The sequence below is a fragment of the Saccopteryx leptura genome, chromosome 9 (genome assembly GCF_036850995.1).
Source record: "Saccopteryx leptura isolate mSacLep1 chromosome 9, mSacLep1_pri_phased_curated, whole genome shotgun sequence".
Taxonomy (NCBI): Eukaryota; Metazoa; Chordata; class Mammalia; order Chiroptera; family Emballonuridae; genus Saccopteryx; species Saccopteryx leptura.
The window spans coordinates 93,393,036-93,408,104 of NC_089511.1; positions in this window are offsets into that span (position 1 = coordinate 93,393,036).

Below are 15,069 nucleotides of genomic sequence, written 5' to 3' on the forward strand. Positions count from 1 at the left end.
TCTTTTGGAGTAACTTGTAATTTTACATACACATTATTCACCCCTTTGTGTCTTTGCCCACCAAAATTTGTATTTGCATTATCAGCCGTTAGTGCAACAACTTTGGGTCTCAAATTGTTTTCATTCATTACTCTGTATAGATGGTTTGACAAAATTTCAGAAGTTTCACCATCAATGGATTCTAAATTTAAAACTTTTACTTGAATGCCCTTGGTAAGATTAATATATCTTACTATTATGGGATACAATTTAATTTCATTAAGATTTGATGCATCAGATAAATTGTTACAAATGCTGCAGTTTACAAGTCCTCTTTAAGTATTTTGTCACAGTAATTTTTAAATACTGATTTCAAAATAACCTTGCATTTTGTCCTGGCACATGAAAATTTTGCATTGTGAAACTTTTTCAATAATTTAGTTATATAATTCATACTACGAAAACTTTGTGAATTATGGTATGAAATGCAAATGTTCCCTCCATTGCAGCCAACTGTTTTTCATCTTCAGAATAATTTGAAGTTTTAAAAAAACTTGTTACGCCTGACCTGTGGTGGCGCAGTGGATAAAGCGTCGACCTGGAAATGCTGAGGTTGCTGGTTCGAAACCCTGGGCTTGCCTGGTCAAGGCACATGTGGGAGTTGATGCTTCCTGCTCCTTCCCCTTCTCTCTCTCTGTTTCTCTCTCTCTCTCTCTCTCCTCTCTAAAAATGAATAAAAAAAAATAAAAAAAATGTGTAAAAACAAAACAAAACAACTTGTTACTTTACAACTGGAATTTGATGCATCTAATGATTGCTATGTTTGTTGGTGGTTAAGTGTTTCGTTATGGCTGCTCTGCCCCAAATTGCAATACAAAATTCTCCACCAAATATTGCTGAAAACAATGGTATCTTTCTTTGGTATGAGGAATGGAAATTTTTTTTAATTTATCGTTGAAATGGCATTTTCTCTTTTTTGATTTTTCTATCTATTAAATGAAATTTAAAATTAAAAATAAAATATAGCCCTGGCCGGTTGGCTCAGCGGTAGAGCGTCGGCCTAGCGTGCGGAGGACCCGGGTTCGATTCCTGGCCGGGGCACACAGGAGAAGCGCCCATTTGCTTCTCCACCCTTCCGCCGCGCTTTCCTCTCTGTCTCTCTCTTCCCCTCCCGCAGCTGAGGCTCCATTGGAGCAAAGATGGCCCGGGCGCTGGGGATGGCTCTGTGGCCTCTGCCTCAGGCGCTAGAGTGGCTCTGGTCGCAACATGGCGACGCCCAGGATGGGCAGAGCATCGCCCCCTGGTGGGCAGAGCGTCGCCCCATGGTGGGCGTGCCGGGTGGATCCCAGTAGGGCGCATGCGGGAGTCTGTCTGACTGTCTCTCCCTGTTTCCAGCTTCAGAAAAATGAAAAAAAAAAAAAAAATAATGAAAAAATAAAATAAAATAAAATATAGAGCTACACGAATGATGCAAGCACATTAGGAACTGAAAATGTTACATCATGGTAGGCGAATTTTCCGGAAGCTAAATTAATAAAACTAAATATCAAACAAAACCACTAATTTGGAGTGATATTGGGGTGTATTTATCATTTTCTAATTTAAAAATATCTATTTTATGCAACTAATCAAAATGCATTATTAATAGATATGGTTTGAGGTTAGATTTCCACTTTAAAACTCAAATTTTGGGAAAATACTTGTAAATAAAATTATACGTATTTGGGAATTATTAAATAGATAATGAATTAAAACGTGAATTGTGCTTACCTGTCTATGATTGAATATTCACTGAAAAAGAAATAATCGTGAGTCTACAATGTCGTATGTGTCGGGTCTTGTTTCAGCAAGAAGTACACAAAGCCATTTGTGCGCTCAATGTATCATGCACTCTCTCTCAAGGTCTCCCGTGCAGAGCGCATGTGTCGCATAATTGTGTCTCGCCACACTGTACTGATCCTTGACGAATCATCATGTCAAATACAAATACATCACATCACACACAATGGATCAACTCTGCATCGATTGAATATGGATACTTACAAATTAGTCTTCCAATATCAAAAAGGAGGACATGTAGGAGGACACTTTCTGAGGGAGGATGGAACTTACAAAAGGACTGTCCTCCCTAAAGGAGGATGATTGATCACAATACACAAAACCTTAGAGCCAATGACCTGATAAGAAATCAAACCAAACAATGTGAATGGTAAGATAGGGCAAGATCTTGGTATATAAAACATTTGTATGCTGAATGCGCTGTGGGATTGTGGCTTGGATTTTATTTTATTTTATTTTATTTTATTTTTTGACAGAGTCAGAGAGGGACAGACAGACAGGAAGGGAGAGAGATGAGAAGCATCAATTCTTTGTTGCAGCATCTTAGTTGTTCATTCACTGCTTTCTCATATGTGCCTTGATGGGGTTGAATGCTGCTACCTTTGGGCTCAAGCCGGTGACCTCGGGGTTTCAAGCCTAGGTCCTCAGTGTCCCAGTGTCACGCTCTATCCACTGTGCCACTGCCTGGTCAGGCATGGGTTGGATTTTAAACAGTGGAACGTTAATGATAAAATCAGATTAAAGTCTAGTTTAAGAGTATTGTATCAATATGGATTTCTTAGTTTTAAAAATTATCCCATGTTTATCAGACATTAAATATAGAAGAAATGGCAAAGGGTATACAGGAGATCCTTGCACTATTTTTGCAACTTTTCTGTAGATTTAAAATTATTCTAGCCCTGGAGGGATAACTTGGTTGGTTGTAGCATAGTCCCAAAGCACAGAGGTTGCAGTTTCATCCCCAGTCAGGGCACATACAGGAACAGATTGATGTTCCTGTCTCTCTCTCACTCTCCCTTCCTCTCAGTCTCTAAAGTCAATAAATAAACATTTAAAATAAATAAATAAAACAAAATAAAATTATTCTGCCTAACCAGGCGGTGGCACAGTGGATAAAACGTCGGACTGGGATGCAGAAGACCCAGGTTTGAAACCCCAAGGTTGCCAGCTTGAGCGTGGGCTCATCTGGTGTGAGCAAGGGTCACCAGCTTGAGCCCAAGGTTGCTGGCTCGAGCAAGAGGTCACTTGGTCTGCTGTAGCCCCCTGGTCAAGGCACATATGAGAAAGCAATCAGTCAACAACTAAGGTGCCACAACAAAGAATTGGTGCTTCTCATCTCTCTCCTTTCCTGTTTGTCTGTCCCTCTCTCTGACTCTGTCTCTGCCACGAAAAATAAATAAATAAATAAATAAAATTATTCTAGCTGTGGTAGGATAACTCAACTGGTTAGAGCAGTGGTGGTCAACCTGGTCCCTACCGCCCACTAGTGGGCATTCCAGCTTTCATGGGTGGTAGCAGAGCAACCAAAGTATATAAAAAGATAGATTTAACTATAGTGGGTTGTTTTATAAAGATTTATTCTGCCAAACTTAGCGAAAATCCCACATAAAGTACTTGGTAAGTAATTATTACTATATGCTCTAACTTGCTGTAATTCTGCTTTATAAATTTTATAAAGTAAAATTACTTCCCGACTTTATAAATCACCATTACTGTGGAACCCGTGGGCGGTTAGAAAATTTTACTACTAACAGAGATACAAAAGTGGGCGGTAGGTATAAAAAGGTCGACTACCGCTGGCTTAGAGCATCATCTGGATATGCAGAGGTTGTTGGTTTGATCCCCAGTTGGGGCACTTACAGAAACCATTTTTTGTGTGTCTCCCCCTTCTCTCTAAAATCAATATATACATTTAAAAATTATTTATTTATTTATAGAAATTAAATTTAATGAGGTGACATTGGTTCACAAGTACACATAGGTTTCAGGGAAGCATCTCTATAGCATTTGAACTGTTGATTGCATTGTGTACTCGTCACCCAAAGGCAAATCATTTCCCATCATGTATATTTTTACTCCCCTCTTTACTCTCTTCTCCCTGACCCCCTCCCACTTCACTTTTGTCTATGTCCATGAGTCTCAGTTTTATATTCCACCTCTGTGTGAAATACAAGTTCTTAGCTTCTTCTGATTTACTTATTTCACTTAGTGTAATGTTCTCAAGGTTCATCCATGTTGTCGTAAATGACAATATATCATCATTTCATTTTTTTTTTTTTTTCATTTTTCCGAAGCTGGAAACTGGGAGGCAGTCAGACACCTGGGTTTGATCCCTAGTCAGGGCACATCTGAGAAGCGGTCATCTCAGATGGTGGTTGCCCGGTGGATCTTGGTCTGGCACTTGCAGAAATCTCCCCTCCTCTCACTTAAAAAAACAAACACTGCCTTTCTTCACTGTGCCTGGAGGGTTACAACTTGTTACCTAAGTCTTGCTTGTGGTAAATATTCATCATATTACTTCAGAATAAACTTCAGTTCCCTTTAGGAAGTTTCACTTATATATGAAACAAAGTGCAGCCTTCTAACACATTAGCCATCATTTTAACTCTGTGGGTATAATAATTCTCATAAGGGAGGCATAGGAGACTTCTTTGACTGTCAGTCACCCTGTGAAATTTCATCTCCAACAGATTATCACTGAAATCGCTGTGATCTGGCATCTAAGATTTGAAAGCAGCTTTAATGAAGTTTTATGAAGTTTTTATAAAGATATATATGACCATATGTTCATTGAAGCATTATTTACAATAGCCAAGATTGGAAACAGCCCAAGTGTCCACTGACAGATGAATGGATGAAGAAGACATGCTACACATATAAAATGGAATACTACTCAGTCATTACAAAGATGAAATATTGCCATTTGACACATGGATGGATCTTAAGGGTATTATGTTAAATGAAATAAGTCAGATAGAAAAGGACAAAAACAATGATTTACTGTATAAGGGAGAAAAACTTGTTCTTGGCATCGGGTCTATCCTCTGGCAGGGTGGTGCACTTGAGGCTGATCTCAGGTTCTTGGGGTTTCACGATGAGAACTGTCTGGTTTTGAGCTTCCTTCGCTGGGCCCAGGCTTCCCTTCCTGCCTGGCTGCGTCGCCCCAGCTTTTTCGGCTTTGTTTCCCCTCTGAAGGGCCTTCTGGTGTCTGGAGGCAGAAGCAGGTGGCCGCTGCCGTTTCTTTTGCTTCTCCAAGCCACCAGTGGGTCTCCCTTTCTTTCCTAAAGGAAATATGCCGGGGGTGGAGCTCGTGTTCGGGGGCACTCGCTGCTGCAGGCGTCTCCTTCTCTTGGCCTCGGTTCTGGGCAAGCACGCCCGCTGGAAAGACCTTCTTGGGGCCAGCGCTCCTCCACCCGTGACCGTCCGATACCTCTCGTGGGTAGCTGTGCTGGTTTCACGGTAACTGCTCTGCGGCCGCAGCGCCGCAGGCCACCCGCCCTCCGGGCTCGGGGTGAGCGGCGCGCCATGGGTTTGGGGACCGGAGGGCGTCCTGCCACCTCCAGCTTCTGCGCCCAGCGGGCGGAGGGGTGGGACCGACAGGCCACGGTCCCAGAGGCGCGGTTCCCCCGCCCGCGCCCCGGAGCGGGCGCCCCCTGCCGGCCGGGTCCGGGGTAGAACAATTCTCGGGCCGCGGGGCAGGGCTCTCCTCTGAACCCTCGAGCACGGGCTCAGGTAAGCCCTCCGTAAGTATTTACGTGATTGTTAACAATACTTTTTTGTAGGTGCTCATCTGTGTTTTAAACGAAATTATCTAGTTTTATTCAACAAGGGTTAAATGTCTTTATTGCTCGCCGCTAATCAAGGGCAGGGACCAGGGTTAGCTTAGTTACTGCAGTGTCCAGATCAGGTGGCATGGTGTGGTCCCCTGCCTGAAGGGAGGACTCAGTAGGACTGAATTAATAGAGAAATGAAAGCTAAATATATTTTTTAAAGAATTTGCTTTTAAATGAATAGTTGCATTTATTAACTTTTAGGAAGGACTATCATATAAATATTTAAAATACTAGAGTGAAAGTGAGGTTTTCGACATCCTCTCAGATATTATAAAACATAAAGTCACAGTTAAGGGACGCAGTTGCCCAAGTTCATTCAGCTCCAGAAAGAGCTATGCTCACAGGAGCTGAGCCGTGAAAATAGGGCCTTTGTTGGCAGTGAGGATGAACAAAAACCCACTCTGTGATTCCAAGTCAGCCAATATCCCAATTGAGGAGCCACTGAGCCATTTCACCCGCAGGTGTTGTAAAGTACCAAAGGCTACAGAATTAATATTAATATTTTAGGAGGCTTGGAGGACATTTTATTAATTTGGGTTAAGGTGTAAAGAGAAATTGTGAGAATAGTCTCTGTACTGTGTGATTGGCATGACCAGGATGGATCTTGCCATTGTATTGTAAATGAAAAGGGAAGGAAAGCATAGATTCCCTGACATTCCACCACACCTGTGGGGAAAGGAGTGAATGGCTAGCCAGGTGCAGGAAGGGAAAAGCCAAAATAAACCTTTTCTTATAACTATGAGCCATTTGCGGGCACTTGTCCCCACAGAAACTACCTCTCTTATGTAAATGCATGTGGTTAATACCTCTGACTCTGGACAGAGAGATGGCGGATGAACACTAGAAAATATAGGCAGGCCTTTTAATATGTAAAGAGATATCTTTTCTACCATTGTGTTGACTTGTAAATTTTGTTTTCTCCAAAATGATGTATGGTTTGCAAATTGAACGTGGTCCTATCATGTTAAAGGACATATGACTATAACCAATAGCGGTAAGGGGCTCCTAATTGCAATTTTTGCTTCTGTACTTCCCACTTACAAAACTATAAAAACTAAGTAGAACAAAGGGCCGGCGCGCTCTCCGTCAGATTTCTGTCGGAGTTCCCGCCGCTTGGCCAAGCTAGACAATAAAACTTTAATGTGTAAACGACGGACTTTGCTCCTGTCTTCCATATTTCGGGTTCCTCCGAATTTGGATTAACACCAATGGGAAATAAAGCTTTTATAGTTCACATTTTCAGGAAATGCCTAATTGTTTTTCTATGCATTTACTGATTTCAATAGATTTATTTATATGTTCAGTATTCATGACTATATTGTTGATTGACTCAGGTGGCTCTCTCACCTAGAGGACAAAAGAAAGGCCCGACAAGTAGTAACTTGTATGTTGTCAATTAGTGGAAGTCAGACTGGCCAGGACAGAAGAAACTCACTGAGAGGACCCCTTTTATCACTGTTGAGAAGATACAGACCAAGGAAGTTAGTAGACTTTTCCAGCCTGACCAGGCGGTGGCGCAGTGGATAGAGCATCGGAGTGGGACCTGGAGAACCCAGGTTCAAAACCCGGAGGTCACCAGCTTGAACCCAAGGTCGCTGGCTTGAGCAAAGGGTCACTCTGTCTGCTGTAGCCCCCACCCCCACCCGCCCGGTCAAGGGACATATGAGAAAACAATCAATGAACAACTAAGGTGCCATAACAAAGAACTGATGCTTCTCATCTCTCTCCCTTCTTGTCTGTTTGTCCCTATCTGACCCTCTCTCTGTCTCTGTCACAAAAATAAATAAATAAATAAATAAACTTTTCCAGAGTTACCTAAATAGTAAATGGTTGTACAGAAACCCAAAGTGCATGGGTCCTATCCAAATGGTCTTCCTCCTAAGCCAGACTGATGCTTCACTGTACATATATATGTATGTGCATGTGTGTGTTCCTTGCTTTGCACAGTAGTGTGAGACTGTAAAAGTGACCATGAAAGCTGAAACCATGCAAAGTGATCTTAATGCTCAATGGGAAAAACGGTTATTTTTGTTGCATTTAAAATTTTTGCCAAAACATTAAAACTTATTGAGAGTACTGTAGTTTAAACAGTGCTGTCTCTCCTTTTCATCATATAATTTATGGTAGAGATAATTTTGCTATATGGTCTCTTTTGCATTTTTATTTTTATTTTATTTTATTTTTGTATTTTTCTGAAGCTGGAAACGGGGAGAGACAGTCAGACAGACTCCTGCATGCGACCGACCGGGATCCACCCAGCACGCCCACCAGGGGGCGATGCTCTGCCCCTCCAGGGCGTCTCTCTGTTGAGACCAGAGCCACTCTAGCGCCTGAGGCAGAGGCCAAGGAGCCATCCCCAGCGCCCGGGCCATCTTTGCTCCAATGGAGCCTCGCTGTGGGAGGGGAAGAGAGAGACAGAGAGGAAGGAGAGGGGGAGGGGTGGAGAAGCAGATGGGCGCTTCTCCTGTGTGCCCTGGCCGGGAATTGAACCCGGGACTTCTGCACGCCAGGCCGATGCTCTACCACTGAGCCAACCGGCCAGGGCCTTATTTCTTTATTTTTTTAAAAGATTTTAGGGAGCAAGGAGCAAGAAGTATCAAGTCATAGTTGCTTCACTTTAGTTGTTCACTGGTACTTGTCCTATGTGCTTTGACCAGGGAAGCCCAGGGTTTTGAACTGGTGAAATTAGCATTCTGGGTTGATTCTTTATCCACTGCACCACACAGGCCAGGCTCTTGCATTTTTTTAAAAAAATTTTATTTATTGGTTGATTTGAGAGAGAAAGAAAGATTGGCTTGTTGTTCTGCTTATTTATGCATTCACTGCTTGATTTCCTTTATTTATTTGGGGGGGAGAGAGAGAGAGAGAGAGAGAGAGAGAGAGAGAGAAGGACAGACAGGAAGGGAGAGAGACAAGAAGCATCAAGTCATAGTTGTTTATTGATTGCTTTTTCATATATGCCTTGATGGGGGTGAGGGGTGGGGGTGGGGCTCCAGCTGAGCCAGTGACCCCTTGCTCAAGCCAGTGACCTTCGGCTCAAGCAAGTGACTTTTGGGCTCATTCAGCGATCATGGGGTCATGGTTATGATCCCACATTCAAGCTGGCAACCCCGCGCTCAAACTGGTGACCTCAGGGTTTTGAATATGAGTCTACCATGTCCCAGTCTGACTCTCTATCCACTGTGCTTCTGCCTGGTTAGGCCATTGCTAGATTTCTTGCATGTGCACTGACCAGGGAATAAAACCCACAACCTCATGACACTATAAGTAACTGAGCTACCTGGCCAGGGCTTTTTCTTTGCCTATTTAATGTCATTAAATATCTCCCAAACTCCTTTAATGTGGTTATTTGCCAGCATCACTTCCCTTAGGGCACCTTCATTCTTTCATCACAAACATTTTCCTCATTTATATTAATGTTTCCTTTCAACAAGCTCATCTGGCTGCAGATTTAGAGTCTCTCGAATCACAGCAGTCAACATTCCCCTGGTCAACTATTTCTTTTTTTTTTTTTTTTTTTTTGTATTTTTCTGAAGCTGGAAACAGGGAGAGACAGTCAGACAGACTCCCGCATGCGCCTGACCGGGATCCACCCGGCACACCCACCAGGGGGCGACGCTCTGCCCACCAGGGGGCGATGCTCTGCCCCTCCAGGGCGTCGCTCTGTTGCGACCAGGGCGTCGCTCTGTTGCAACCAGAGCCACTCTAGCGCCTGGGGCAGAGGCCAAGGAGCCATCCCCAGCGCCCGGGCCATCTTTGCTCCAATGGAGCCTCAGCTGCGGGAGGGGAAGAGAGAGAGAGAGGAAGGAGAGGGGGAGGGGTGGAGAAGCAGATGGGCGCTTCTCCTGTGTGCCCTGGCCGGGAATCGAACCTGGGACTTCTGCACGCCAGGCCGATGCTCTACCACTGAGCCAACCGGCCAGGGCCTAACTATTTCATCTATAGCTTCATTTACATTCACTCCCACAATTACTACTTTTCATTTACTTGCTGCACTTTCATGTTTGTTGGTCAATTTCCTCTTTCAATCATCCATTGCATTTTTTTGTGTGTGACAGAGACAGAGAGAGAGACAGAAAGAGGGAGGACAGACAGGAAGGGAGATAGATGAAAAGCATCAATTCTTTGTTGCGGCTCCTTAGTCTCCTTAGTTGTTCATTGATTGTTTTCTCATATGTGCCTTGACCAAGGATTCCAGCAGAGGGAGTGACCCCTTGCTCAAGCCAGTGACCTTGGGCTCAAGCCAGCGACCATGAAGTCATGTCTATGATCTCATGCTCAATCCAGCGACCCCACACTCAAGCTGGTGAGCCCCCGCACAAGCTGGATGAACCCATGCTCAAATCGGTGACCTCGGGGTTTTGAACTTGGGTCCTCCACGTCCCAGTCTGACGCTCTATCCACTGTGCCATTGCCTGGTCAGGCTCAATCATCGATTTCTGTAAAATGTCAGCACAACCACATGCTTTTCTGTCCATGTGTAGACTAAATAACAGGCTCACAATGGTCACTGACAGATTTTCTAAGAGAACTTAAGTGACTGTTCACTGATCATCATGCACATTTGTTGTTTTTGTAGTAACCTGAAGAGCTAGGAAGCAAATTTATATTTTGTGCAATTACAGTTAACATACTGGAGTAACTGAAATTTAAACCATGTTGTTGGAATACTAGTGTTAGTTAACTAAACTGCAGTAAGTAAAATATGTGCACATAGAAACCCTCGAAAGCAAGGCCTGGCAGTGTCCAGGTGCAATCTAACAGAGAGTGTACAAAGAATATAGAATTGAGGGTCCAACAGACTAGTTTAACTCTAGGATCTGTCACTTCCTATCTGGATGAACTTAGACAAGTTCCTCATCTGTAAGACTGAGATAAAACTATCCATCACTTAGGGTTACTGTGAGAAGTAGTGATCCACACAGCATTAGGCAAATACCTACTAAGCATGCAAATAGTAGTAGCAGAAATAGAACCTAAATTTTCCATAGACAGTTCCAAAATTGCTTTTAGACTCTTACTGATATAATAAAAAGAGGGAGGTAAAATGCTTTATGGAAGCATATTTATTCACTGTCTTGCAGTATGGACCCTAACTACTTAAGGTGTTTAGTTTTGAAGGGATGCAGAAAGAAGTTAGTATGTTTAAAGCAAGCAATCATGTAACCATCTAAGGGGACTACTGCCTTGTTTCCAGGGAGGAAGGAGGTGGAGCTGGGGTGTAAGATGAAGAAAGGGATGGATTTCTGCCCAATGTTCTGTGTTTCTCTTAGTCAGATATACATGGGAGCTTCAGTATTTGGTTTTCAATAATGTCTAGAAGATTTATCAGTCTATCACAAGTGCAAGAATAAACACATTCCAGTAATACATAACAGTAATATATATTTTTTACATTTGTAATTTGTTTTCTTTTTCTTTTTTTTTTTCAGAGACAGAGAGTGAGTCAGAGAGAGGGACAGACAGACAGGAACAAGAGAGATGAGAAGCATCAATCATCAGTTTTTCATTGCGACACCTTAGTTGTTCATTGATTACTTTTTCATATGTGCCTTGACCATGGGCCTTCAGCAGACCGAGTAACCGCTTGCTCAAGCCAGCAACCTTGGGTCCAAGCTGGTGAGCTTTGCTCAAACCAGATGAGCCGGTGCTCAAACTGGTGACCTCGGGGTCTCGAACCTGGATCCTTCGCATCCCAGTCCGACACTCTATCCACTGCGTCACTGCCTGGTCAGGCTATAATTTGTTTTCTATGCCACTATTCTTTTCTAAGGGTGTATATATAAAAGTATAGCTATATTGGTGAGTCATAGGCATTAAGGTTAACAATGTAGATGATTTAGTTCTTATTAGCATTTTTTCCCCTCATATATAAAATGGTTATTCAGGAGAGTGTAAGAACTTTTTCTCTGATGAAGGGGCAGAATCTTTTCCTCAGATTCTGGCAGTAGCCATAGAAGTTAACACTGATAATAGGCAGTTGAGACCTAAAAGGACAAAGAAAGACAACTTGTTTCAGGAAGCACCCAGATGACCTACGAGTGAGTTTGCTGCAATGATGCCCCTAACTTTGGAGAAACTATGAAGGACTGAGGGCTGGAATACTATATATAGGGTGTTCTACCAATGTTTAGAAGAGGGGTAAGTGGAAGAAATCACTGTAAAAATTTTCAGGTACAACCCTCCAGAACTTAATAATATATATTGCACATTTAATCACAATACCAGAATACATCATTTTAGAAAAATGTACAATGGATCACTTAAAAAAAATCTGCTGCCACAGACCAGGAAGACAGTATAGTTAACTGCTTGTCAGATTAGGTGATTTATTCTCTCCCATATGTGCTAACCAGGAGGGCACTAAACACTCAGCTGTGTCACTAAGTACCCATTTATTGTATATGTACAACTAAAACTTTGAGTGGCCTTCGTAGCTATCAAGCTTCAAAGAGAGAAAGAGAACCACTTAGAGATATGTATGTATACTTTCTTGCAGGGATTTGACAGGTTATGTCACTGTGTAAGTGTAAGTGGTGCATGACTTTGCCTGAGCGTCCTTCTCAATTTCGAGGTTTCTTACATTGACATTTAGTTGGCATAGTGTGGCAGGATTCCAAAGAGGCCCACCAGGATTATCTTGCAGACCTGGACCTCTGCTAGGTACCAGCAGAGGCCCGTTTTCCCCGAACAGCTCCTTGCTTTGTCTGGGGTAAAGTTGGGTGAGCTTTTCTTAGAATTCTGGACCTCCCTGCTTTAAGGTAAGAGGCTCTGATTTTATCTGAGCTGTTTTTAAAAAAACCCTCAAGGTGAAACTAAAGGTTAGGGTTGATATAACCCATGCTAAAGATAAGAGCTGAGAACAGAGAATAGGAGAAAAAAATGGGTGGTTAGTTTTTTATTTTGGCTTTTTAATTGGAATTGCTTTCCGAGAATTTGAACAAAACCTTTTGCTGGATGAGAGCCTGAACTTGTTCAGCTCCTAAAACAAGGGCCATTTCCTCCCTTCAGCTGTAACTTTGGACATTCTTTGGTGAATATGTGGAAGTGTCAGAGGGCATTCCTCATGATGTGAAGGAGCCACATAGGGAATTAAATAATTGACTTGTCTGAGGATGCACACATTAACACTGGTTGCCCAGAGCTCCAAGTCCTCATGACTGCATTAGACAGCCAGGGAGGGAAACTGAGACATATGAGAGGGTTGAAGTGACTCAGGACGTGACAGCCCCTTGGAAGTGTGCATAAACAGCACACTTCAACCCACTATGTAACAGCCCTAGAAATTTGTTCAGCCTCTACAGACCTTAAAACTAAAATTAACATGGGAAATCATGCCTCCATGGCTGGGAACTCCCAGACTCAAGCATCCATTAATACTCCTGCAGATATACAATGAATAGGAAGCCTTTACTTGAGTACTTACAGAAATTGACTAGAAGTGATATCAATTTAAGATGGCCAAAATGGAGTTTTTCTTCACTCCTTGGGATAAATTTTTTCCTACAACTCCTGCATCCTCATACCCAGACACACCTGACAATTTATGATCTTTCTAGAGAAGGACAATAGGATTTGCCTCCAGGGCTCAGGGTGCTGTCTCTGTCTGGTTGGCCCAGCTGATACATGAAGGTCATTGGGACTCTTCTATGATCCCTCCCAGGTCCCCCTTTTTAAAAAACACCTTTTCTGCATACTCCCTAAAACCCCTGAAACTGGGGAAAGGGACCATCCTCAACTCCTTCAACAGTCCTCTAACCATCTTTTCTTCATGATTGACTTCCATGAAAGCGTCAGGGACAGCCTAGCAGGGACCCAACCCTCCCTCCTAGGGGCGGTTGCTATCTCTCTTCCAGGCCTTTCCCCCCTCCCTATTAGTCCTCTTAAAAAACCAGGGCTGCTGGGAACATGAAAGGCAGGGCAACAGGTCACCAGCCCAACTACTAAAGAGTTACAGGAAGAGTTTTCTACCCAAGGTGACAAAGGTAGTAGGAACTCCTTGTATAGAGACATGAAGGGGGACCTCTGATAGGTCAGCTAAACTGAAGGCCATCAAGCAGGGATGCTGTGTTTGAAGAAATGGGCCATATTTATTCTTCATGTGAAAGAGTCCACCTGTTGGAGCAGAGGAAGTTGTCACCGGGCCTAGTCACCACTGTGACCATTAGTAAGGCTGCCCTTAGAACACAGGGTTAGCATTCCACATTCCGGGTGTCTCCCAGGCAGCAGGGCACCCACCCTGTAATCTTCAGTGCCTCAAGATAGCCCTTTGGACTAAAAAACACTGGTACATAAAGATACATGCACCCCCATTTCATCACAGTATTATTCACAATGGCCAAGGCATGGAAACAACCAAAAAGCCCTTCAATAGAGGATTGGATAAAGAAGATGTGGTACATATATACTATGGAATACTACTCAGCCATAAGAAATGACATATTATTTATGACAACATGGATGGACCTTGATAACATTGTACTGAGTGAAATAAGTAAGTCAGAAAAAGCTAAAAGCCGTGATTCCATATATAGGTGGGATACAAAACTGGGACTCATGGACATAGATAAGAGTGCAGTGGTTATCAGGAGTGGGGGTAGAAGGAGAGGAAGGGGGATGGGGGAGGAGGAGGGGTATAAAGAGGGACAAATATAAGGTTCCAGATGATTTGAGTGATGGGTATACAACATAATTGACTGTCCAAATGATGTGAAGATGTTGCTCAAAATCTATGTACTCTTGTTGACCAATATCACCCTGTTTACTTTTCTAAATAAAAGATACCCTTGAGGGATGTATATTGGCCAACTGGAAGGAATTTGTCCTAGATCTCTCAAGAAAAGAAGGCTAATCTTTTTTTGCAACACAGCCTGGCCCCAATATAAGTTGGGTGATGAAGCTTAGACAGTCAATGGCACCATTAATTTTAATACTTTCTTACAACTAGACCTATTTTGCCATTCCCCAAGGAAAATGGATGGAGATTCCACACAGTCAAACCTTTCTGGCCCTCAGAGATTACCCTAAGCTATCTGTAAACTAGATCTCTGTAATTGCTATACTACATTCCCAGCTGCTGCCTTGTAACTCCTCCTTCACTACAGAGACTGAATGTAAAAATATATGCAGATGGAAAAAAATATTCCAAAAATGAGTGGATTTGTCAGTCCTTGGCCAACATTTAAGTGATGCTCCTATTCTTAAGGTTAAGGTATTATAAACAACTGTCCTTGTTTTACAATAAAGTCTTTACAAGGCTAGAGGTGTGGCTCCAGAAACAATTCAAAGCCCACCAATTCCTTTTATCTTCTCCAAACCTCTCCTATTCACCTCAAAAGACTTTTAAATCATTGGGTTTATTAATGTAAACCTTCCTTGTTATCTATATCCATTTACTTTGTTAGGTTACCTTTGGCTG